Genomic DNA, 22,547 nt, shown 5'->3' with positions numbered 1-22,547 from the left:
CAGTTATTTTACTTCATTGGGAACCCATCCATGGTTTCGCAACTTCTTCTGCAAGGTCTTAGATGGTCTTAGTGCCAACTTTCTCCTTTGTATCCACCTTTGGTCTCTCATCCACAGACTAGCCCTGTTTCATCAATGACTTCTCTGTGTTTCTAATACAGAGTTTCCATGCTGGGTGCCACCGGCATGTGCCTTATCTCGGAGGGCTGACCCTGTGCTTTGTCAGATGTTCAGTGGCACACCCAGTCTCCTTTTGGTGGCTTCCTGAGATGTGACAATCACTAAGGCCTCTAAATATCCCCTGCCCCCATTTAGAGCAGTGGCTCCATCACACCAAGCACCCTTTCGCTCAGGACCTGTGATACTGCTAGTCTTCCTGCTTATACCACCCTTTTCTCACACAGATTCCACCAGGCTTGCTCCCTTGGGTCCCTGAACCAAGAAGCGGCTCATTCCACATTCCTTACCTATGACCCTACATACTCTTTCTCTGTTTCACTTCCTGTTGACTGTGACACTCACTGACTGTAACAGGTGCTTCCTTCCATGGGAGGGGAATAAACCGTTTCTTCCGTCACCCCGGGGTAGTTAACCAGTGACTTTCTTGGTAAATTTGCCAAGTATATACTGACTGTTTTTGGCCTGGTTGGCATTTCTTTTCTTCTGAATGTCTGTTTCTCTCAACAAAGGAGTACATTCTGGGTTTAGTGCTGTCTCTACTATGTAAATTTGTTTCAATCACCAGTTTATTTGATAACTTATTTTTGCCTTTTATGCAGGTATTCTTGTTTAGCCCACATTAACAACGATCAGTCCCAAGGCTCCGTGTAGTCTGCCTCTTGGGAAATAGATGGTAAAGGGTGTGAGTGCCCTTGAGAGTTCAATGCTGGATGCTCTGAGAAGCAACTGGAAGTTGATGGCACAGTTGTGTTAGTTCCTCATCACTGTAACAAAATACGTCAGAGAAATAAGTTAAAAGGAGAGAAAGATTAGTTTGGGCTCAAGAATTGTCAGAGTTCAGGCTGTTCCAGTGCTGGGCTACAGGCTGGGCAGCAAAAAGCATGTAGCTAGGCAAGGGGAACAGAGAAGGGAGGGGACGGAGCAGTGGGGGAGAAGTGTAATAGATGCACAGATGACAAATGGATGAAAGCTAGATAAAGATAGATGCTAGACAGATAGATTAGATAGATAGATACTGATCAATTAAGAAAAGGACCACATACACATCCCTAGAGTTGACTTGCGTTTCTCAAGAGCAGGTGGCTTGGCCTTTTTTTTTTTTTTTTTTACTTTATTATGTGACAACATATAGCTGGTTCAGAGGACTCTCTTGGGAAAGTTGTAATTATGGCAGTTGGGAAAGGATGCTCCACACCTTAGGTCATGCCATATTTGCCCCTGATGGATGATTATTGTATTATCAATAAATGTTTCCAGATAAAAGTACTTGATTCAAGTATTTGAATTCAAATACTTCTAGGCACTAAATCGGAGATTTAAGATTTGAATGTTATTTAGCTTTCTCAACTCTTATGTGACAGAATGTCACCATAAACCCTTGAAAAGAAAGATACCTGGCTGCAAGAGGCTCAGCTAATCAGGGAACCTGTCGTCAAGCCTGCAGACCAGAGTTCGATCCCCAAGAACCACATGATAGAAGAGAACTGACTGCTACCAAGTTGTCCCCTAACCTCGGCTCCTTGACTGAAGTGTGTAGATGTGTGTGAATTTGCACACATACACATGCACGCAAACAAATACATAAATAACACATGTAAAGAAACATGGGCAAAAAAATGTTCATGTAGCCCCCAGTTTAAGTCCACCATGGCAGGGAGGGCATTACAGGGAAGAGCAGTTAGGGGCAGAGTGGAGCAGTGGGGCGTGGATATGCCTTGAGTGGGCATGCCCTAAGTGGATATGCACTTTCCCCAGCCAGCCAGCACCTTCTGTAGCTCTACCTTGTTGCCCCAGTACACTCTAATTTTGAATTGGTCAGTGAACTACACCATTCATTATGGCAGAGCCTCCACTGTCCACCAGTCGTGAAGCTTCCTAGACAAAACCTAAATCTGTGCATTAATCTCCCAGGTTTATTAATGCCATCAAGATGACAATCAAGATTTACTCTCAGTTACTGCACTGTTTCAGCCCATTTTATAGGGTTTCCCCAAGAGCATTTCTTGTTGTCAGCCCAAGAATGTATCCCCAAGTGGTACCTAGTATTGAGGTAACTATAGAGGTGGGGACCAAGGGGGCTGTCATTGTATACTGCTCATTTGCACTTCGAGGGTGCAAATATGCACTATGATTCCACGTAAATTTATAGCCAACCCCAGTGAATGGAAAGGTGCAAAGCTATGGGAATGCTGGAGAAAGTAGTAGGAAAGCATTCTAAGGTGCTAATGCCCTCTTCCATTCGTACAACTAACGTTGACTCTGCAATCATTTATTCATAGAATATCCAAGGAAGGGATATGACTTATTGGGCTTAAAGCATTGGGAAGAATAAGCTGTGCACGTTTGGACAACCACCCTCCTGTTTCTCCCTTAGAACTCAGCTGCTTTCTGAGTAGTCATCCTCTCTTGGTTCTGTACCCCATAAGCAGGCACCTCTCCAATAGGGGATGCCCTCTCTTGTCTAGGCCTGTCCATGACTGGGTGAGGAAAGTCTCCCCAGTGTGGGAATGTGAGGTTATGGGCTGAGGTATTCATCAGCCACGTTCTCCAACTTAATCTTTTTGGTCATACAGATAGTATTTTGATGTACATTAATCTTACCCTTTTGCCTTATTTTCCATTTCTCTTCGAACAACTGCCAAGATGTATTATTTATTGAAAATCCCCATACTTACCCCTTCCTGATAGGTCCTTGATTTATTTGTTTACCTTATGTTTCTCCTAAGCAGAACATAAGCTCCAGGGCAGAAATTAATTTTGTTCTTTGTTGAACCCACACACCCTAAAACTAGTACAAGGAAGCCTCTTAATACATTCCTGTTAAATGACGTCATCGGTTCCCATGCCAGGGTGAGTGAAGGTGAGGGCCTCTTGGGTGGGTGAGGTCACCCTGCACCATCTCTGTGTGAGCTGTGGAATGTTAGTCTCTTATCTAGATATTTTAAACGTTTTTATTTATGTACATGGATGCTTTGCCTTCATGTATGTATGGTACCTGTGGAGGCCAGAAGAGGGTGTCAGGTTCCCTGGAACTGGAATTACAGATGTGTGTAATCTTCCATGTGGGTGCTGGAAATCCAGCCCAGGCCCTCTGGACGAGAAGCCAGTGATCTTAAGCCCTGAGCCATCTCTCTAGCCCACACTGCCCATTCTTAAGGGTGTTAGAACTTGCTTTTACCATGTGATTTTCTAAGCTTCTGGGCCCTTAAAGCAAAATAAATTTATTTTGAATGAGCTTTGAAAATTTTATCTTAGTCGTGCTTCCCTTCATCCGTGAGAAGGCCGACTGAGCTCTGGAGGAAATGAGTAAGACAGCATGTGTCAGATGTTCGCCCAGGGCCCTCGGGGACTGAGGGCTTCAGCTGTTCTTTCTAGCTCTCTAGCTTTAAGCTCCTGCGAATTTGCTGAATGACCAATATGGAGCAGTGAGAGGCTGTGGTTTTCATAATGGAGCCGAGAATGGCGGAAGGGAGTCTGCGTCTCCAAGGTGGCAATTCCAGCTTGACTTCCGGTAGAGTCGGAAAGCAGCTGGATCGCCACTTTTGCAACGTTGCCTCCAGCTCTAGTTTACATTTGGCCTTTGCTTTTCTTCTCATTCTTTTTGACACAGGGTCTCATATGTCCTAGGCTAGCCCTGAACAGTTAGATGGGAGTGATCTTGAGCTTCCGATCCTCCTGTCTCCACCTCCCACATTCTGGGATTCAGGGTATGAGCTACCATGCACAGAGAATGTTGAGCAGGGACACAAACCTGAGGTTTGGTGCATTCTAGGCAGGGCCTTTGCCACCTGAGTCACATCCAGGGTTAGAGCTAGGCTTTGTCTTTTTGTGCTCTTTTTTTTTTTTTTTTGGTTTTTTGAGACAGGGTTTCTCTGTGGTTTTGGAGCCTGTCCTGGAACTAGCTCTGTAGACCAGGCTGGTCTCGAATTCACAGAGATCCGCCTGCCTCTGCCTCCCAAGTGCTGGGATTAAAGGTATGCGCCACCACCGCCCGGCCCTTTTGTGCTCTTTTCAAACGATTTCTCAGGCCCAGGGTCTCCTTTGCCCTCTGGATTTAGGCATGCATAAATTTAGGGTTATGTATCGTATGTATCTGTATTCTTGATACTTTTATGTCTATAGCTGTCTTCCTATGTGGTCAAACGTTGGAGATGTTAAGGTTTTCAGTTAGGGATTATTATAAGGCAAAATTCTAAACTTGACTGGGATGTGGTGGCACACACCTATAATACCAGCACTCGGGAGGCAGAGGCAGGCGGATCTCTGGGACTTCGAGGCCAGCCTGGTCTACAAGAGCTAGTTCCGGGACAGGCTCCAAAGCTACAGAGAAACCCTGTCTCAAAAATACTAAGAGGAAAAGAAAAGAAAAGAAAAAACTAACCTTAAGCTCAGTATATGTATTTGTATAAATTTCCAGTTTCAGTTCAGTTACAGTTTTATATTGTGGGGTGACCAGATAGCTTAGTAGGTAAAGGCTCTCTGTTGTTCATTTCTCGGTTGCCCAGACTCCCAAAATAATCACACAGAAATCTGTATTATTTGCAATACTGTTTGGCCAATAGCTTAAGCATAATTCTAGCTAAATCTTATATCTTAAATCAACCCATTTCTATTAATCTGTGTATCGCCACGTGTCTGTTGCTTACCATCAAGGTACTGGTGGACTCCTGTGGATGCATCTGTCTCCTGTGGGCAGCTACATGGCTTCTGCCTGAATCTGCCTACTCTCTATCTCTATCTCTTTCAGCCAATGGCTTTACTCTGTTAAGCCATTGGCTGAAAGCAGTTTATTTATTAACCAATGACAATAAAACATATTTGGAGCATACATCACCTCCCATATCAACTCTCCCTGCTAAAACTGATGACCTCAGCTTTGTCATGTAGAGTAATACAGTGGAAGGAGACAATAGACTCCGCCCCACAGACATTCCATGCCATGTTCAGATACAAACACACACAGAGAACAAAAAAATGTAAACAAAAGTTAACAACATTGTTGCCATTTTGTGCTCTTTTTTTCTTTTCCGTTTTCTTTTCTTGAGGTAACCTTAGCTGGAAGACCTAGCTAAATCAGACTTGGTTTCCAAAGAAACTGCAAGTTCATAAATGTGTTTTAGGTTAAGATTTTGTCTCTCTGCACTAGACACCAGTACGTACCACATTTTAACATAAACAAAAGCACTTTTTTTTTTTGAGATAGAGACTCATGCATCTCTAGACGGGCTTTGATCTTCCTGGACCACTGTTAGTAGGATGTTGATAGGATGGCAGACATGCCCATTACACCTGACTTCTGTGGTCCTAGGGACTAAACACAGCACTTTGAGAATGTTAGGCCAGCACTCTACCAACTGGGCTATAGCCTCAGCCTCTCCAAACAGTTTTTTAAGTATCTTACAGCTTATTTATAATGTCATTTAATTTTATTTGAAATTCAAGGACAGGGAATCACTTGATTTGCAAGGACCTGCTACCTAGACATTAGAATTCATTACTTCCAGTTTTAGGGACTCAGACTATGATAGTTAATTTCCATTGTCAACTTGATGGAATTTAAAATCACTGTGTACATATGCCTATCAGGTGTTCGTTAGGGTGTTTACAGACTGGTTAAACTGAGGAGAGAAGACACACCCTTAATGGGCTTGGCATCATCTTCATGGGTGATGTAAGTCTCTCTCCTTCCTAACTAGGACGCTATTTGACTCAGTGCCTCAACTTCTGCGCACCCCAGCTTCTCTGCCATGATGGACTGTACCCCTGAACTGCGAACCAGCACAAACTCTTCCTCTCTTGAGCTGCTATTGTTAGAGGTCATGTTATCCCAATAAGAAAAATAACTTACAAATCCAAAGGGGTTATCAAGACAGAAGCAACAGTTATCAGTAAGATGTGCTGTATTTTAACCTAGAACATCCTTATTTAATTCAATATAGTAAAAAGCAGGGAATTAGAATAATAATTTGTATGCACTGTCACCAATGTAGGATTTCTGAAACATGATTCTATCTTTTTGCATTACTTTACATATTTTTCCTGAAAAATTTTGAAGTTGCTCACTTAGTTCATCAATTTATAGAACATATGCCCCAGAAACCTAATTTGCAAAGCTACTGTTACGTTCAAGTTAATTAAATTGAAATTACTCTTTGCCAGAAAAGGCCTGATTTGGAAAACTAAAATATCTTAATATGCACTTGAAGCATTGTATGAACCACTGAAAAAGAAATTCTGGTACATACTGTGAAAAACACTAATGAAAACCCAATTAAAGGATGCTGGATTTCCTTAGGCTTCCAACAGCACAAAGGCAGATTGGCCTCTCATGAGGAAGGAGAAGGAGTAATAGCTAGACTCAGCTGAGAAAATAAACGGGGGAAGATTTTCCTAAGTTTGGTAATAGATAAGGTTCAGTGTTCTACTTTACCACATGTGTTGCTGTTTATGGTTTTGAAAGTGAACCTCAGGATAAGGAACCTGAAATGACCCTATCCTATAGCAATACTGACGAATATCTTGCATATCACCATAGAACCTTCATCTGGTGATGGATGGAGATAGAGACAGAGACCCACACTGGAGCACTGGATTGAGTTCCCAAGGTCCCAATGAGGAGCAGAAGGAGGGAGAATATGAGCAAAGAAGTCAGGACCACGAGGGCTGCACCCACCCACTGAGACAGTGGGGCTGATCTATTGGGAGCTCACCAAGGCCAGCTGGACTGTGACTGAAAAAGCATGGGATAAAACCGGACTCTCTGAACATGGCGAACAATGAGGACTGATGAGAAGCCAAAGACAATGTCACTGGGTTTTGATCCTACTTAATGTGCTGGCTTTGTGGGAGCCTAGATAGTTTGGATGTTCACCTTCCTAGATATGGACAGAGGGGGGAGGACCTTGGACTTTCCACAGGGCAGGGAACCCTGACTGCTCTTTGGACTGGAGAGGGAGGGGGAGAGGAGTAGGGGGAGGGGGAGAAGGGTGGGAGGAGAGGGAGAAGGGTGGGAGGAGGGGGAGGGAAATGGGAGGCTGGGAGGAGGCGGAAACTTGGTTTTTTTTTTTCCTTTTCCTAATTAAAAAAAAAAGAAAGTGAACCTCAGCTGGGCAGTGGTGGCACACAGCTTTAATCCCGGCACACAGCTTTAATCCCAGCACTCAGGAGGCAGAGGCAGATGGATGTCTGTGAGTTCAAGGCCAGCCTGGTCTACAGAATGAGGTTCAGGATAGCCAGAGCTGTTACACAGAGAAACCCTATGTCAGAAAAAAAAGAAGAAATAAAGAAAAAGAAAAGAAAGTGAACTTCAAATCTCTCTGGCTTTTTGTTTTAGGGGTAAAATAATTACCTAAAGCCAGTACAAGTTAGCTTTCAGGCCACTGGTGACTCTGAATGGAGGGTACTAACTACACGCTCAACACAGATTCCCTGGACTGGGTCTTGTATGACCACATGATGGATTTCCTTGCAGCCCAAGGGGTTGACAACACTTCTGCGGATGAGTTGGTGGAGCTCAGTACAGCCCTCCCTAGAGCACCAAGAGTACACTACCTTTTTTGAGGACCTTAAAAGTTTTGTCAGGGCCAGTAGAACTGTTAGAGACCAAGGGCTTTCATTTAAATGGCAAGCTTTGGCTAGTGAACAAATGCTACCTTGACATCAGAATCATGCTTTGAAATGGCTGTCATCCTAATATCACAGGAGGAAAAATAGCAAGTTTAAATTATTTCCATTAATGCTTCCATTTGATATTCATTTGGATATTTTTCTCCTGTACAAATATAATATTTGTAGATTTTTATCACATAATGATGGACAATAAAATTAATTTTATCTCCTCCAAAAATTTTATCTAAAGCATTCTAATAACTTTATTTATAAAAAGAAAAGATGAATACTTTTCTCTAGGGGGAGGATATAGAATAAGAAGCGATTGCCCAAACACATAAAAATCTCACTCTTGTACAGTCATTAGTTAGGATGCTTCCTGTGGACATGTGTAATACAAGCCCCAGGGTTGCAGGTGACAGCTTTTCGTTTCTCGTGCTCGTCAACAGCGGCTTTGCAGGTTGAGTTTTGCAGGTGATGGTCATGGAGAGAGGAACAAGGAGGTGGGTTATCTCAGGGTGAAGGTTTAAAGCAAAATCTTGCAGATGCTAGGGAAACTTCAACCTCCATAGTTCAAAATATTCAAAAAAGTATTTTTATATTCAAGTGCCTAGATTTTTTTTTTATTCTCTAGAAAGAACAAAATATTGACCCTCAAGATAACATGGAAGAGAAAACTGGCTGACCCAATGGGCTGTTGGAATGGGCTTCCAAGTGAAATTGTGAAATCCTGTTCTCTGTCTATCTCATCTGTCTGGTATGTTAGGATAAAGATGGAAGAAGGGTACAGGAGAATGAAAATGACCTCTCAAACTCCATCCAGTGCTAAAACGGCTTCATTTTTGCAATGGAATGTTCACTGTTGGGTAACAGAGAAACAAAAACATTGCTTATCAAGGAGACATTTTACAAATAAGAATTGTAATTCTCGGAAATTTTGTTAGAACTGATGAATAAAAGATCTGTAACGCATTATTATCCTTAGTTTTAATCTTTATTGTAAAATGATTTATTTTCTTACGAATGGCGCACTTTTGTTATTTACACGTTATGTTGATAGCATAGTTCGTCAGTGTTATTCACTCAGAGTGCTTTACTGGCCTCTATATCTTTATCTTTGCATTCCTAAAACCCAATGTAGTCCTGGAGCAAAGGCAAGGCTAACTCTTGCAATGAGCTCTTAAACTTTCCGTGGATCAGGCTGGTCGGGGAGAGCTCACTCTGAGTCTGTCCCTGTAACGCTCTCTACCTGTCCCTACCAGGTGTTCTTTACTCAGCTCTGAGTCATTGCCATGACTAATTCCTAAATCTTCAATATTGCTTTTGTTCTTTCGGTCAAGCATGGACCTGACCAGACTGAAAATTCGCTCACACAGTCTGTTAGCTGTGGGATCTTGAGCAGGTACCCAGGCTCTTTATGGTCCGATGTTTTCATTAACCTCACGGCCTCACTTGGTGGGACTTTGTCGAAGACTCAACACAGTGCAATGGGATTTCTAGTGAGTTTAACGTAGAAATAAGATAATAACCATAGCTAATGTTGATTTACCCTTGCAGGGTCAGATCCCTGAATGTGTGTTTTTAGTAAACAGGAGAGGAGGCATACACTATAGGTTGAATGAAAATATTAGGATTTATATAAGAAATAGGTATGGCAATCATGGGTGACTTCTGTGAGATGATTAGTTTTTGACTTATGTCTTAGTCGTTGCACTGGTGTGAAGAGACACCATGACCAAGGGAACTCATAATGGAAGCACTTCATTGGGGACTTGCTGACACTTTCAGAGGGTTAGCCCATTATCGTCGTGGTGAGAGCATGGTGACACCCATGTGCTGGAGCAATGGCCAAGAGCTACATCCTTATCCCCAGGCCATAGGAGAGATTGGGCCTGGTGTAGGTACGTGAAACCTCAAAATCCAACCCCAGTGACGCTCTTCCTACAGCAAGGCCATACCTAACCAACAAAGCCATGCTTTTAAACCTTCCCAAATAGTATCATTCCCGGGTGACTAAGCATTTAAATATATGAGCCAATAGGGGCCATTCTTCTTCAAACCACCACAACTTAATACTTAGAATGTTTCGATTCAATACAGCTTTTCAAGCCCGAGAATCTCATACATATAATGTGTTTTGATCAGTTTCATCCTCGTTCTCTTCCTTCCAATCGCTCCCCCATTTCTACTGCTACTGTTCCCTCCCAATTTCACATGCTCTCTGTCTCTTTCAAACCCCTAGACTCCAGAAGTACTGACTAAATGTGCATGGATGTAGGGCCATCTACTGGAGCAGGATCAGACCCTCCTGGGCCTCATTCCTGAAGGAAACCCAAGTCTCTCCCTCCCAGCAGCCATCAGTTGTCAGTAGCTCCTCAGCTCTGAGTAGGAATCCTGATCACCTTCTTCTTCCATTTCATCATCATTATTATATTTTCTTTAAAGGATGGTACTCCTATATTGGGAGCATGGGGACCATGGGGACCATGGGAGAGGGTAGAAGGGGAGGGGAGAGGAAAGGAGGGGGAGTGGAGAAAAATGTATAGCTCAACAGTAACAAAGATGATACTCCTACTTAGACCCAGTCCTCTCTACCTTTAATCTATCTTTAACTCCTTTATTCTCATGTATTCCCATGTGAACTCTCTAAAGTTCGCGCCTTCTGCTGTGGTAGGGACTGCGTTCTTCAGGTGACTCAAGACCTTCTTCCCAAAGAGACATAATTCCTCTACTGTGCCCTTATGGGGCTGTGTAAAGACCTGCTCCCATGTGTTTTCCATAATTACACTGTAAGAAGGTTTTGGAATAGTTTTTGTTTGCAAGTTAGGTAGGGATAGTTTATTTGTAGAAACTTTTACTATTTATTGCATTCTGACTGTGGAGTTCACTGGGGAATGGGACTGGTTAGGTTTGGAGCAGGTATGTTGGGGAGGTAGAGGATGAAATCCTGGGGTCTAACCTTCTCGTTTCCTTGGATTGGAGAGACAGCCTGCCATTGGACATTGCAGTTTGCTTTATCAGTGCTATCCTTCCCTTCTTTGCCCTGCCTTCATTGCCCTGGCTTCCTTTGGGTAGCTAAGGCATGGAACTACCGCTTGCCACAGCACCACTTGGCTTCTGCGCTTGGCACCTCACCCCTTCCTTCTGTTTCCTTTATAAGAGCTGTAGCTTTCTTCTGTTGGGAATTTCTACATTTGCCTCACAAACTCAGCTTTGGTTGTTTGATCATAAACATCTGTCAAGTACGTGGGGATTCCTGTTACGTCCCTGCCATGGATACTGCTGTTCACATTTGGTGATTTAGGAATTCAGATGGATAGGCAGAAGCCTTTGCATTTTTATTTATCTGTGGAAGGTACATAGTAGGCACTGCAGAAACTTCTGGAGGCTTCTTTCTCTGGAAGCGTTGACTAGATCTTTGTTTCTTAGTCTTTAGGTGCTTTAGACAAACTTTGTGAGGCTGTGTCTCTTCCCTTTTCAAAAATCTTGTTTGCTCTCTATGTTACTGAAAATTTGCCTAACTACACTCTTTAGTTGATGGATAAGAAAGACAGAGGAAGATAACACAGAGACTCTGTGCTGCCCTTGTAGTTCAGATACTGTATTGCAACTGCAGACACTTGTGAGTTTTCCTTAACTCTAATGGAAGAAAGGGGAGTTCTTACCAAAAAGAGATAGGAGTTTTGCTGATTTTATAAGTCATGACTACGAGACATCTTTCCCTTCTTCCCCAGTCTTCTCTTTTACAAAGAGATCTATCAAAATATGGATTTACATGTTACATGTTATCAGTTAAGAATTGTTCAGGATGTTCTCTCTGTGTGTATTTGCTCTCTCTCTCTCTCTCTCTCTCTCTCTCTCTCTCTCTCTCTGTAAATTGTAATCAAACAAAATTTCAGAAACAATGACCAAACACCAGGTTCTCGTCGACTGTTTCTTACTTTATATAGTCCCAAGGCTTGGATTGCCTGCGTTCCCTGCTCCAGACAATGCTTTGATTGCTTCCAATTCCTTTAAGCTCCTTTGAGAAGCATAGTCAAAAAACTTGGCAGTGATGACTCAGTCTGAGGAGGATTAATTAATTTCCTTCATTTAATACTGCTATTTTTGATAGAAGTGATGCTGTTGGGAGATAAAAAGTCAGAGAATCACACATATTCTCAAGATGTTCAAGGTCTATCTATAGCCGAGGCACACAGTTTCTTGTATTAAAGAGAAAGCCACAATTACAACAGTACCCTCCTGAGTCTCAGTGAGGGGTGTTTTCAGCTAGTATCTTAATGACTCTCAGATAAATTTATGGTTTTGAGACAAATGTTTTGAAAAGAAAACAAAGTTCTACTAACTCTGGCAGAGACTCCATGTTTCTTGGACGTACTCTGTAAACATTCTCATGAAGATTATTTTTTTTAAAAAATACATTTAAATTACTATTTTCATTGCCAAATAAATGAGTCTAGTTTTAATATCTACCTTTTAGTTTCGGTTAGTCTTTTTCTTTTTGTATTTAAACATTTGAGAAACAGTAATGGTTTGGATGAGAAACGCCCCACATAGTCTTGTGCATTTGAATGATTGGTCCCTAGTTGGTGGTGCTGTTTGGGGAGGCTTAGGTGATGTGACATTATTGGAGAAAGAGTGGTATTGGAGGTGGATTTTGAGAACTTATAGATGCACACCATTTTGAATTCATGCTCAGCTTTCTGGTTGCAGTTTAATATGTGAGCTCTCACTTTCTGCTCAGCCCCCATGCCTGCCTGTTGTCACACTTCTCCACTGTAACAGTGACAGACTCTTGTCACTCAGGAACCCTAAATAAGCTCTTCCTTCTGTAGGTTGCCTTGGTCACACACAGTGTTTATCACAGCAATCGAAAAGTTACAAAGATAGGACTTAGCGGGGGAAGCTTTCCAGAAGGTCAATGGTGGTCTTATTGGCTTTAAAGTTTACAAGTTAAGCTCATTTCAGGGAGCATTTGTTTATTATTTACTTGATGCTAGGCATTTGAAACACAAGATGAACAAAACAACTTCTTAAGACAGTGGTTTTTTGCATTTTAGCATTTATCATCTCAAGACACTCTGATTCAGCATGTCTGAGTGGCAGATCAAAACTAAACTTATGTCAAAGCTTCCTGAATAGGATTGAAGCAGCAGGGCTGGGGACTTTAATCAACTGTGATTAAACATCCCACTAAAATGCGATTTTTCTGATGGACAGTTCACAAGGCTACACAAGGTGGTATTGGTGGGATTAACACATATCCTGGAGTCTGTAGACAGGTGGGAATCAAAGGCTTCCATCCAAGCAGCTCTGGGGACTACAGAATATAAAAGGAGCAATAGAGAATGGAGTAGGTATTTTCAATTCCTGCCTTAGCAAATTGGCGTCAACGTGGTCAATTAAATCCATGTAAAACCTGAGAAAGTGTAAAAAGGAACCCTAGACACAAAAGAACAGAGTTAAGCATGGTTTGATAGTGGCATTTTCTTGGGTGGACTCTGTTTGATAGTAGCAAACAGGGGCATGGCTCCTTTAAGAGAGATTTTCCTGATTCAATGGTAGCAGAAAAAAGGCTGCACCATTTTAAAACTGCTGCTTCCTGGGCCATGCTTCCATTACAAGCTCTGATGGGGTCCAGCCATGGAACATTTAAATGGGGTTGTGAGCAGAGCGCTACACCTACTTAATGGCTCAACATAGACCTGCTGCATACTTGGAGCTGGGGCAATGTTCACGGCTCGCAGAGGGACCTTTTCCGCCATGTTGGACTGTGTGGAGCAAGCAGGAAGAGGTGTATATACCCTAGTAATGCTGCAGCTTAAGTTTTTAAGAAGCGCTTAGCATTTTAAGAAGCAGACTTGGTTATAAAATAATTACAGATACACAATAAAGACAGATTCAGACAGGTATATATCTCTGAATGGGTCACCGTGTTGGATAAATGTCCATAGGGTTGGGAGAGAAAATAAAAAGAGTATAGAGAGTTATAAAAAGAAATAAATTGTTAAAAATAAAACAAAGTCTTTAAAGAGACAGAGTACAGACAGTCATAGATTAAAAGAAGTAAATAAAAATAAGCCATGTAAAGATGAAATATATGCAAAGAGTATGGATTACGTATGTTATTGTGTTTTCTTTGCATTTTTTAACTGTGAAGGAGCTAAGTAAAAACCATATATATTTTAAAGGTATTTGAATTCAAAATATGGGCCTAAGGACACGTTGCTTTGGAAAAGAGGTTCTTCTTTTGTTTCCACAGAGGATGAGAACCTCTGGATTAATTCCAGACTAATGTGGTTTGATACCACCAAGACCCCCTGAAAGGTTGCTGTGAACATCCCCCCAAAAATTATTTCACCCAATAAAGAGGAGGAAGCAGCTTGAAGAAGAACTACACCCATATTTCCAAATATTGTTTATACATGTTTGTTTACATTTAAAGGGGGATATGCTATAGAGATTTGCATTGGCATGGATCTTGGTTTGTTGATACAAATTTGGTGTCAGATATATATATCTGCTCTTGATTAAGGTATTGTGTTTGTGCAGCTCATTTAAAATGTAATGTAATAGGTTAATGGTCATCTATAATAGTCAAGCTTGTAGTCATGTTAATTATATTTTCTAGATGTACAGAGATGTATTTCAAATGGATAGGCATTCTTCAAACCTAACAAAGACTACAGAATATGGAATTTAAAATGTTTAAGAGCTTAAGACTTTTCATGACAAAGAGACACATCTGTTCCTGGCAGCACAAATATACTTCAAGAGGAAGATGGGCATTGAAGAGTTTGTTTATGGCGTTTGTTAGCCATTTTGGCAAGAAACTGTTCTTGCCTGGACTGCTTGATGAACTGAACCTGCAGAGAAATGACTATTGAACTTGCCTGAAGGTGAGATGATCCTTTAGGGTTCCTGCTTCATGAAAGAGTCTGCCAGACATTTTGCAGAACACAGAAGAAAGTGACTGACAAATTGCCAATATAGGTGGAACTGTCTTTGAAATTTCCTGCTTCGTGAAAATGTCTGCCATATACAATGGACCTGTAGGCTGAAGATAGATGACCCAATGGTACAGAAGAACTTTGGGTGACTGTCCAGACAGCGAGATGTCTCTGTCAATTCTAGAGTTTTGGAAGTTGCTTACAATGCACTTCCTGTTTACTTAGGTAATACTATATCCTTCTGGAGTCTTTGATGGAGTTGAGGAATAGATAGTTATAGTTTTCCTTAGTTATGATATAAGATAAAGTAGATATAAATATTGTAACTGCAATTCTTGCTTGATAACTGTTCTGTTATATGTAATTTTACTACGCTAAAGATAAAAACCTTTCTTTTTATTTAAACAGAAAAGGGGAGATTATGTGGTATTTCCCTATGTATACTGTGAATACTATTGGTTAATAAAGAAACTGTTTTGGTCCTGCGCAGGAAACAGAGGCAGGCGGGGAAAACTAAACTGAAGGTTGGGCAAAAGGATGTGGAATCAGAGAGAAGCCATGGAGCCACCGGAGACAGATGTGCGAAAACATTGCTGGTAGACCATGACCTCATTCTGATGCACAGATTAATGGAGATGGGTTAAATTAAGATATAAAAAATAAGAAGCTAGAGCTAATGGGCCAAGCAGTGATTTAAATAATATAGTTTCTTTGTGATTATTTTGGGACTGAGCAGCCGGGGACAAACAAGCAGCCCTCTTACAACACTTAGCTGTCTGTGTTCTTATTAGAACCGTAGACAGTGCAGTTTGTAGAGAACACCAATTTGTCCTCCCATAGTTTTGGAGCTAGGACCAAACTGTTGACATCTGGATTCTTGTGCTTTCCACTTCCACAAAGGCCCTTGAAGGCAGACTCATTTGCAGGGATGAAACATTAATCCTCCCATGGTAGAAGAGAGAAGAGATGCACAAACCCTTTGCATCATGGCATTGATCCATCATGAGGACAAAGTCCTGAATATGCAACTCATGAGTTTTGAAGGGGATGAAACATCCAGACCTTAGCAAATGCCAGTGTATAGAAGCAGAAGAGGCCTGTAAGAGCATGAATTATATGCACCCAACTCACTTTAGCTCGATGTCAACTGCATTTTGAGAATCATGTAGAGAAAGTAAGAATCAAGTCCTTTACAGACACCTTCTAAATGACTTAGCTAGAGCGTAGAGTGGAAAGTGAAGAAATGGCTGTAGAAAATGGTCAAGAGCCATTAGTGACTCATCAATGAGCCAGAAGGCTGAGGAAAGAACAGTAATAGAAAGGCTACCGCAGCGATCTGACTAGCAGATGTCAGTCATATATTTATACGTTGACATCAAGGGTCTCACCTCTCCTTAAGCCCACTCGCCATCTCCTTCTGCCTCTAGAGGAGGCAGAGGTGATTAATTTCAGATCAAAGTTACATACAGGTTTAATCGGCATAAGGGAACTACTGTTCTTTTGTAATAACCTTAGCAAATTAATAAGTGGTAATGTAGTCCATTGGGAGAATGATATGATATTGACTATGTAGTCTCTGAATGTCTTTAAAACTGTTTTAAAATGATTGTCTCAGAGAGTCAATACATTTCAACTCTACTTTTGTCCTCTGATTATTACCTTTAAAGATGAGCCCAGAACATTATGAACCTTTGGAGAGATTAAAACCAACTTATTGGTCTTCTAAATGGAAAAGTCAAAGGATCTGAGTCACATTAAAGACAATGAGGGCCAGGGAGGTGGCTCGGAAGGTACAGACATTGGCTGCCAAGCCTGGTGACTCAGGTTTGATATCCTCAGAACCCACATGGTAGAGGAGAGAAAAGACTCATATATATTGTTCACTGACCTCCATACACATGCTCTCACACTCTCTCTTTTTCTCTATCTCTCTCACATGCACACACTCTCACACACAAATAAGTAAATACAATATAAAAGAACAAAGGCATGCAGTTAATGGTCCTCCCTTATGCTCACAGCTGTCTGAGTATCTCTTTGATATCCCCCAGTCATAAGTACAGAATGGTCCCTTATTTTGCCTCTGAACCATTCCATCAATATAAATTTGTCATTTTAGAAGTAAAAACTGGTGATCAAGGAGCATTTTTGTTTGTAATATAAATTACTGCAGCAGAGGAGATACTGGGATCAGTTGTGGGGTTTGTGAAACCGTGGGGGGAAATTTGAATTTTCGTCATGCAGGGCAATTTTCTTTGAATAATTTTGGAGTCTGAGTGAGCAGGTCATAAACATTTGTCAAAGAAGCATGTGTGTCTAAGTTTCCCATAAGAAAATGACTTATTTTTAACTCACACGTGGAAGGAGCTGATGTTTTTGTTTCCTGCCCATTGCTCACGTACTCATTAGTTGGACCCATCCCGCCTGACTGTCCCTGTATGCTTCGCTCTCGCTGTGAGTTACTGCCCATCAGCGCTCGTTTCTCATGTTCTGCATTTTGAGTTCTTTCCTGGTCTCTGATTCTTTTCATCACATTTTAAAGGAAGGGAGAACTGCATGAGAGGGGAAGCTGCGACTGGAGACGGAGAGGACTAGGGACGTTTCTAGAACAGCGCTGAGCTGATGGCACATTGGGGTCACTGCTGATGCAGATGTACATTATCTCCTGAGAGAGCATGTGGTATTTGCTGCACAAATGGATGGAAATTCTATATAATGTGTGACTTCTTTCTTGTTGCTGAATGTACGTGTTATATTGATCCATATTTCCTCTTTTTGAATTTTTCTCTTCTTATTCTTTGCCATTTTACTGATTTTGGTGTTATAAAACTTTGAAACATTTATGCCCATATACAAAACATGTTTATATATAGTTCAATAAAGATTGAAATATTTGAAAACTTACGATTTAGCATTACTCAAGTTGTAGAACGAATTTTATAGGAAAAAACCTTCAAGTTTAAATTTATATAGACTCCCATTAGAGATTTAGAGATCACTTGTATTTTCTTATTAAATTTATTAGTCAAAGCAGTAAATTTAGCAATTTATTTTTTTTTCTTCCAGACAAATCAGCCAATATGTTTATTTACAAGAAATTCATTCTGGCTTTGTGATAGGAAAAATAAGTTGTTAAATGGCTCTGAGTAAAGTAATAGCATTGCCAACAGATTTGGAGAGGAGTGTGGGGTCCGGGAAGAAGTGCAGTCCACTGCTTTGCTGAAACCCGTCCGCTCTCCAGGGAGTTCCCTGGCTGCTGGCACGCGTTCCCACAGTTGACAGGTCTGGCTTAGTCTGATGATCTAGCTATCTGGAACTCAATACAACATCTTGATGGAACTGCAACCATGCCACAGAGAATCTTACACGTCTGCGCCTCCTTTATCTCTTGATCGCTGATCAAAAATCTGGGTCAAGTATATTATACTAGTGTTCACTATAACTCAGCGGGATATGGGGAAAATAATCCCTACATTATTAATCACAATAGTGGGAGGCAGGATTTCTCCCTCCAAAATGTATAGTGAGTTCTTTAAACATAGGAATAGGATTCTGAGGCCAAATAAAATTTCCTTTCTTGAAATGATGGATTACCATAGAGCACTGTGACAACACATACTACCTTGATATAAATTTAGAAATACGATTTTTGTAGTCTGAGTGATGACTTTGAATCCATTTTGTGCCTTCTTTTAGCTCTGTGACCTTAAGCAAATTAATTAACATCTTTCCTAGCCAGATTTTATCTGTAAACTAGAAATAGCAATATCTATTCTGTTGCAATATTTACTGTTGAGATGAGAATGAAGTGCATGGTACAGTTAGCCACTCACAGAGTACCTGGTAAATGTTGTCAGAATTGCTCACAGTTATAACAGGGTCTAGTTCATTTAGCTGCAGCTGTCTCCCATCATCTATGAAGGACTCTGATAGGTCAGAGAAAGACGTGGTTCCTCATTATCAGAAACTGGAGCCAACTCTTTCCCAGTTGATATTAGAATTAAAGTCCACTTCTTTCATAATAATTTAAGATCTGGGGGCTGGAGAGATGGCTGAGCAGCTAAGAGCACTGGCAGCTTTTACAGAGAACCCATGCTCAATTCCTGGCATCCACTTGGCAGCTCACAGCTGTTTATAACTCCAGTTCCAGGGGACCCGACACCTTCACACAGATACATATGCTGGAGAAGCACCATTGCACATAAAAATGAAAACAAATAAGGTAGCTTTGAAAAGATCTGTATAGTTTTCTCACGACAAAGGGGACATTTTTAGTGTACAGAAATATGAGGTGTGTATTTTTTAGTTACTTTTCTGGGTGCTGTGACCAATAGTGGATAAAGGAGGGGCTTGCCTGGCTTGCAGTTTAATGATATAATCCTTCTTCATGGTGAAGGCGTGAGAGAAGGAGCCTGAGGTAGCTGGTCCTAGTCAGATGTCAGAGAGCGATGGATGCTGCTTTTCCTTTTCACCCAGCCTTAAACTTCAGCCCCAGGAATGGTGATGGCCGCTGTCAGGGCACATCTGATTTCAATTAACCTCATGTTGCAACCCCCTCAGAGAAATGCTCAGAGATTTGTTTCCATTATAGCTGCCAATACTCTAAAGTTGACAACCACTACTGACCAGGAGACACATCAATTCTCTGCATGGCCTATTTTTAAGTATGCAATTTTCAAACACACAAGATTATAGTACAACATCTGGCTGTCTCACCTTTGTGTACTAAGCTTGAGCAGTGTGACAGGTAGTGACAGTCTAATGCCTCTGTTAAACTTTCCTTACGGTCACTTTCATCTAATGGTTGTATCCATTGGAGATCTTTTCTTTGCTAAAATATTTCATCAGGTGTTACAAAATGATAGTTTTTCTAAGGCTATTATTCCTTAGTGCATTTGTGGGTTAGAATTCTTTGATTTTTGTCTACTCTCAAGTATAGGAAAGCCAGGGAAAATATAAAATCAATGTTTAATATACAGACCTTGTCAGGAGAAGTCACAGGTATCCAGGGGTAGAGTGACACTGTCAGGAGAAGTCACAGGTATCCAGGGATATGTAGACATAATCATCAGCCACACACGTGTATCCAGGAGTACCCTAATTAGATCACAAATGCAGTGAGTTCCTTGTTCCCTAGATAAGTGTTTACAGGGATACAGGGAGTAAGTAGGTGGAGTCAGGGAAATGCCATGTAGCCGCTGGAGGAGAAAGACACCCAGAACTTTAACGGGCAAGCCACAGCATTGTGGCAATACACAGATTAATCAAAATGGGTTAAGATGTAAGAGCTAGCAGGAAATACGCTTAAGCTATTGGTCAAATGGTATTGTAGTTAATATAGTTTTTGTGTGGTTATTTCGGGTCTAGGTGGCTGGGAAATTAATGAGCAGTGTTCACCAACACATTAGCAAGCATAGTATCCTAGGAAACTTCAAGGATTTATCAGTTTTGATGCTAGGTAAAGAGTCTTGATAAAGATAAGAAGATATAAGATTTTATGAAAATTACATGAGCAGAAAGTCAAATTCCACGGCAATTCAATGGTTTTGTGTGAATTTATGTTCAAGTACATTTTTCTTGGATCAGGAAGCAGCATTTAAACATCAGTAACTAGGTAAAAATGATGGGGAAATAATGCTAAATTATATAAATTAAGAGAAAATAAAGCATCTTTCTAGCAGTATATTTTCATTCCCCCCCACACACACTTTTTGCCTGTTTTTGGAGAGTTTAACTATATAGCTTTGGCTAGTCTGGAGACCACTATGCAGACCAAGCTGTCCTTGATCTCACAGCGATCTTCCTGTCTCTGCCTCTTGAGTGTTGGGCTTAAAGGCCTGCACTACCATACTAGGCCCCAGCTGTATATTTTTAAAATAAAAGTGGCAATGCTTTGAAATGAACCTTAACTTAGCAACATGGAAAACTCTGACTTCAAACTGAATATGAATATTTGGTTTTGTTTGAAGGCAAGATTTTTGAATGGCTGGACTTACTTATGCATATAAAAACAAACTACTAAATGTCATTTTCCAAGTTACAATATGCTGATGTTGGCACATGAGGACTGAATGAGGCTGCTTATTCCTTACTCTTGATGGTCCCATTTCCCTCAAGGCAATATGGACATCTTTGATACCTACACCACTGATGATATGACAGCAAGGAGGGATTCGAACACCCATTTCACTCTTAAGGTCCAAGAAGCTGAGGAGATCATCACCAGGGTCAATGTGTCTTCTGACTCTTGTTGTGGATTCCTAAAGAACTATCAAGTATGATTTGTCAATCTTAGCAGCTCCCCAGGGAAAAAAAAAACTACTTTGGCATGTTGGCCAAAAGCCACTCCTGATATTTCTGGGTTTGGATCAGGTTTCCCTCTCATACACATGGCCAAAATCATTGGCCAACTAAGCCAGCAATGAATGAATATCACCCTTTCAAATTATTCTGAGTGAGCCTTTGTTTTTCTCTTTTCCTCTGGAGTTGAGTCAAGTACATTGACGTGTCTCCTGGAATGCTAGTGTGTATCCATATACTAGAAAAAAATATAAGCACTTACTCTGCTTTCTCCATTTTTATTTTATTTTATAAATCTCTCAAAAAGGTGACAATTCAAGGCTGAGATGAATTTGACAGTCACAGAACCGGAAAAGATTCTCTGATGGTTGTTGGCTAAGTCTTTGATGCCAGCATAGGGCAACCTTCAGTGTAAAGCATTTCAGTGTCTCTGGATACTTCTCTCTTCACCAAGGCTACAGAACTTGGGTTGCCAAGCATCACAGGTGCTCCATCTTCCTAGAGAATACCAGAGTTTTCTTTCAGCTGAAGTTTTTCTTGGCAAGAAAGCCATGTTGACAGCCCTTGGAGTTTCTAAAAGGGGCTCACAGAATAAGAATTCTTATAAGAGTCACTTGGTTTTAGGGCTGTAAATTGTTTTATTTTGTTAAGTGTTGAAGGAAATGATTTTAATACATAATTACATTCAAGACAGAAGAAAAGGAATTAAGAACAGAGTGGATAGTTATTGATAGTTTATTGACTGATTTTTGTATTGGGTAGCAGGTTTTTATAGTGTCACATAATGGATTTCAATTCTTTGGTTCATAGGCTAGATGTCAACTATCTATCATGCTCCCATGGGACTTTGATCTATCCTCTGTGATTGGGGACCTATATAGTTTGCTGTATGGTGAGTTTTGACCACTGTGACAAAATGATGTTGCAGGGAATAGTTAGCCTTTTCAAACTAATTTTCTACTCAATAATAGCAGAAACCCACTCTGATCTTAATGCTTTTAGAAAGAGGTCGTAGAGAGTTGTTAGGGTCTTTGGGTAGGTGCTACTACTTACTGATGACTTTGATTTCAAGTTAGGTGCTGAAAATGAACTGATAAGTGGACTACCCTCATATGCCTTCCTTGCTCCTTGCACACTTCCCTCCTTCCCTCCCTCCCTCCTTCCCTCCATATCTCCTTTCCTCCCCCCTCCCTTGCTTTCTGCTTTTTTTCCTGTTTTTTTATTTGTTTGGTTTTAATTTTATGTGTGTGAGTGTTTTGCGTGTATGCCTGTGCCCAACATGAACGCCTGGTGCTTGTGGAAGTCAGAAGAGAATATCAGATCTCCTAAAACCAGACTCACAGATGGCTGTGAGCCTCCATGTGGGTGCTGAGAACTGAACTCAGGTCCTCTGGAAGAGCTGAAATTGCTCTTAACCACTGGTCTATCTCTTTACTCCTTCCCTTCTGTTTTAGTCCTGCATCATCATCATCATCATCATCATCATCATCATCATCATCATCATCATCA

Source organism: Microtus ochrogaster, linkage group LG1, assembly GCF_000317375.1.
Source record: "Microtus ochrogaster isolate Prairie Vole_2 linkage group LG1, MicOch1.0, whole genome shotgun sequence".
In the NCBI taxonomy this organism is placed as follows: Eukaryota; Metazoa; Chordata; class Mammalia; order Rodentia; family Cricetidae; genus Microtus; species Microtus ochrogaster.
The sequence above is the reverse complement of the archived record's forward strand: the minus strand, read 5'-3'. Positions refer to the sequence as shown.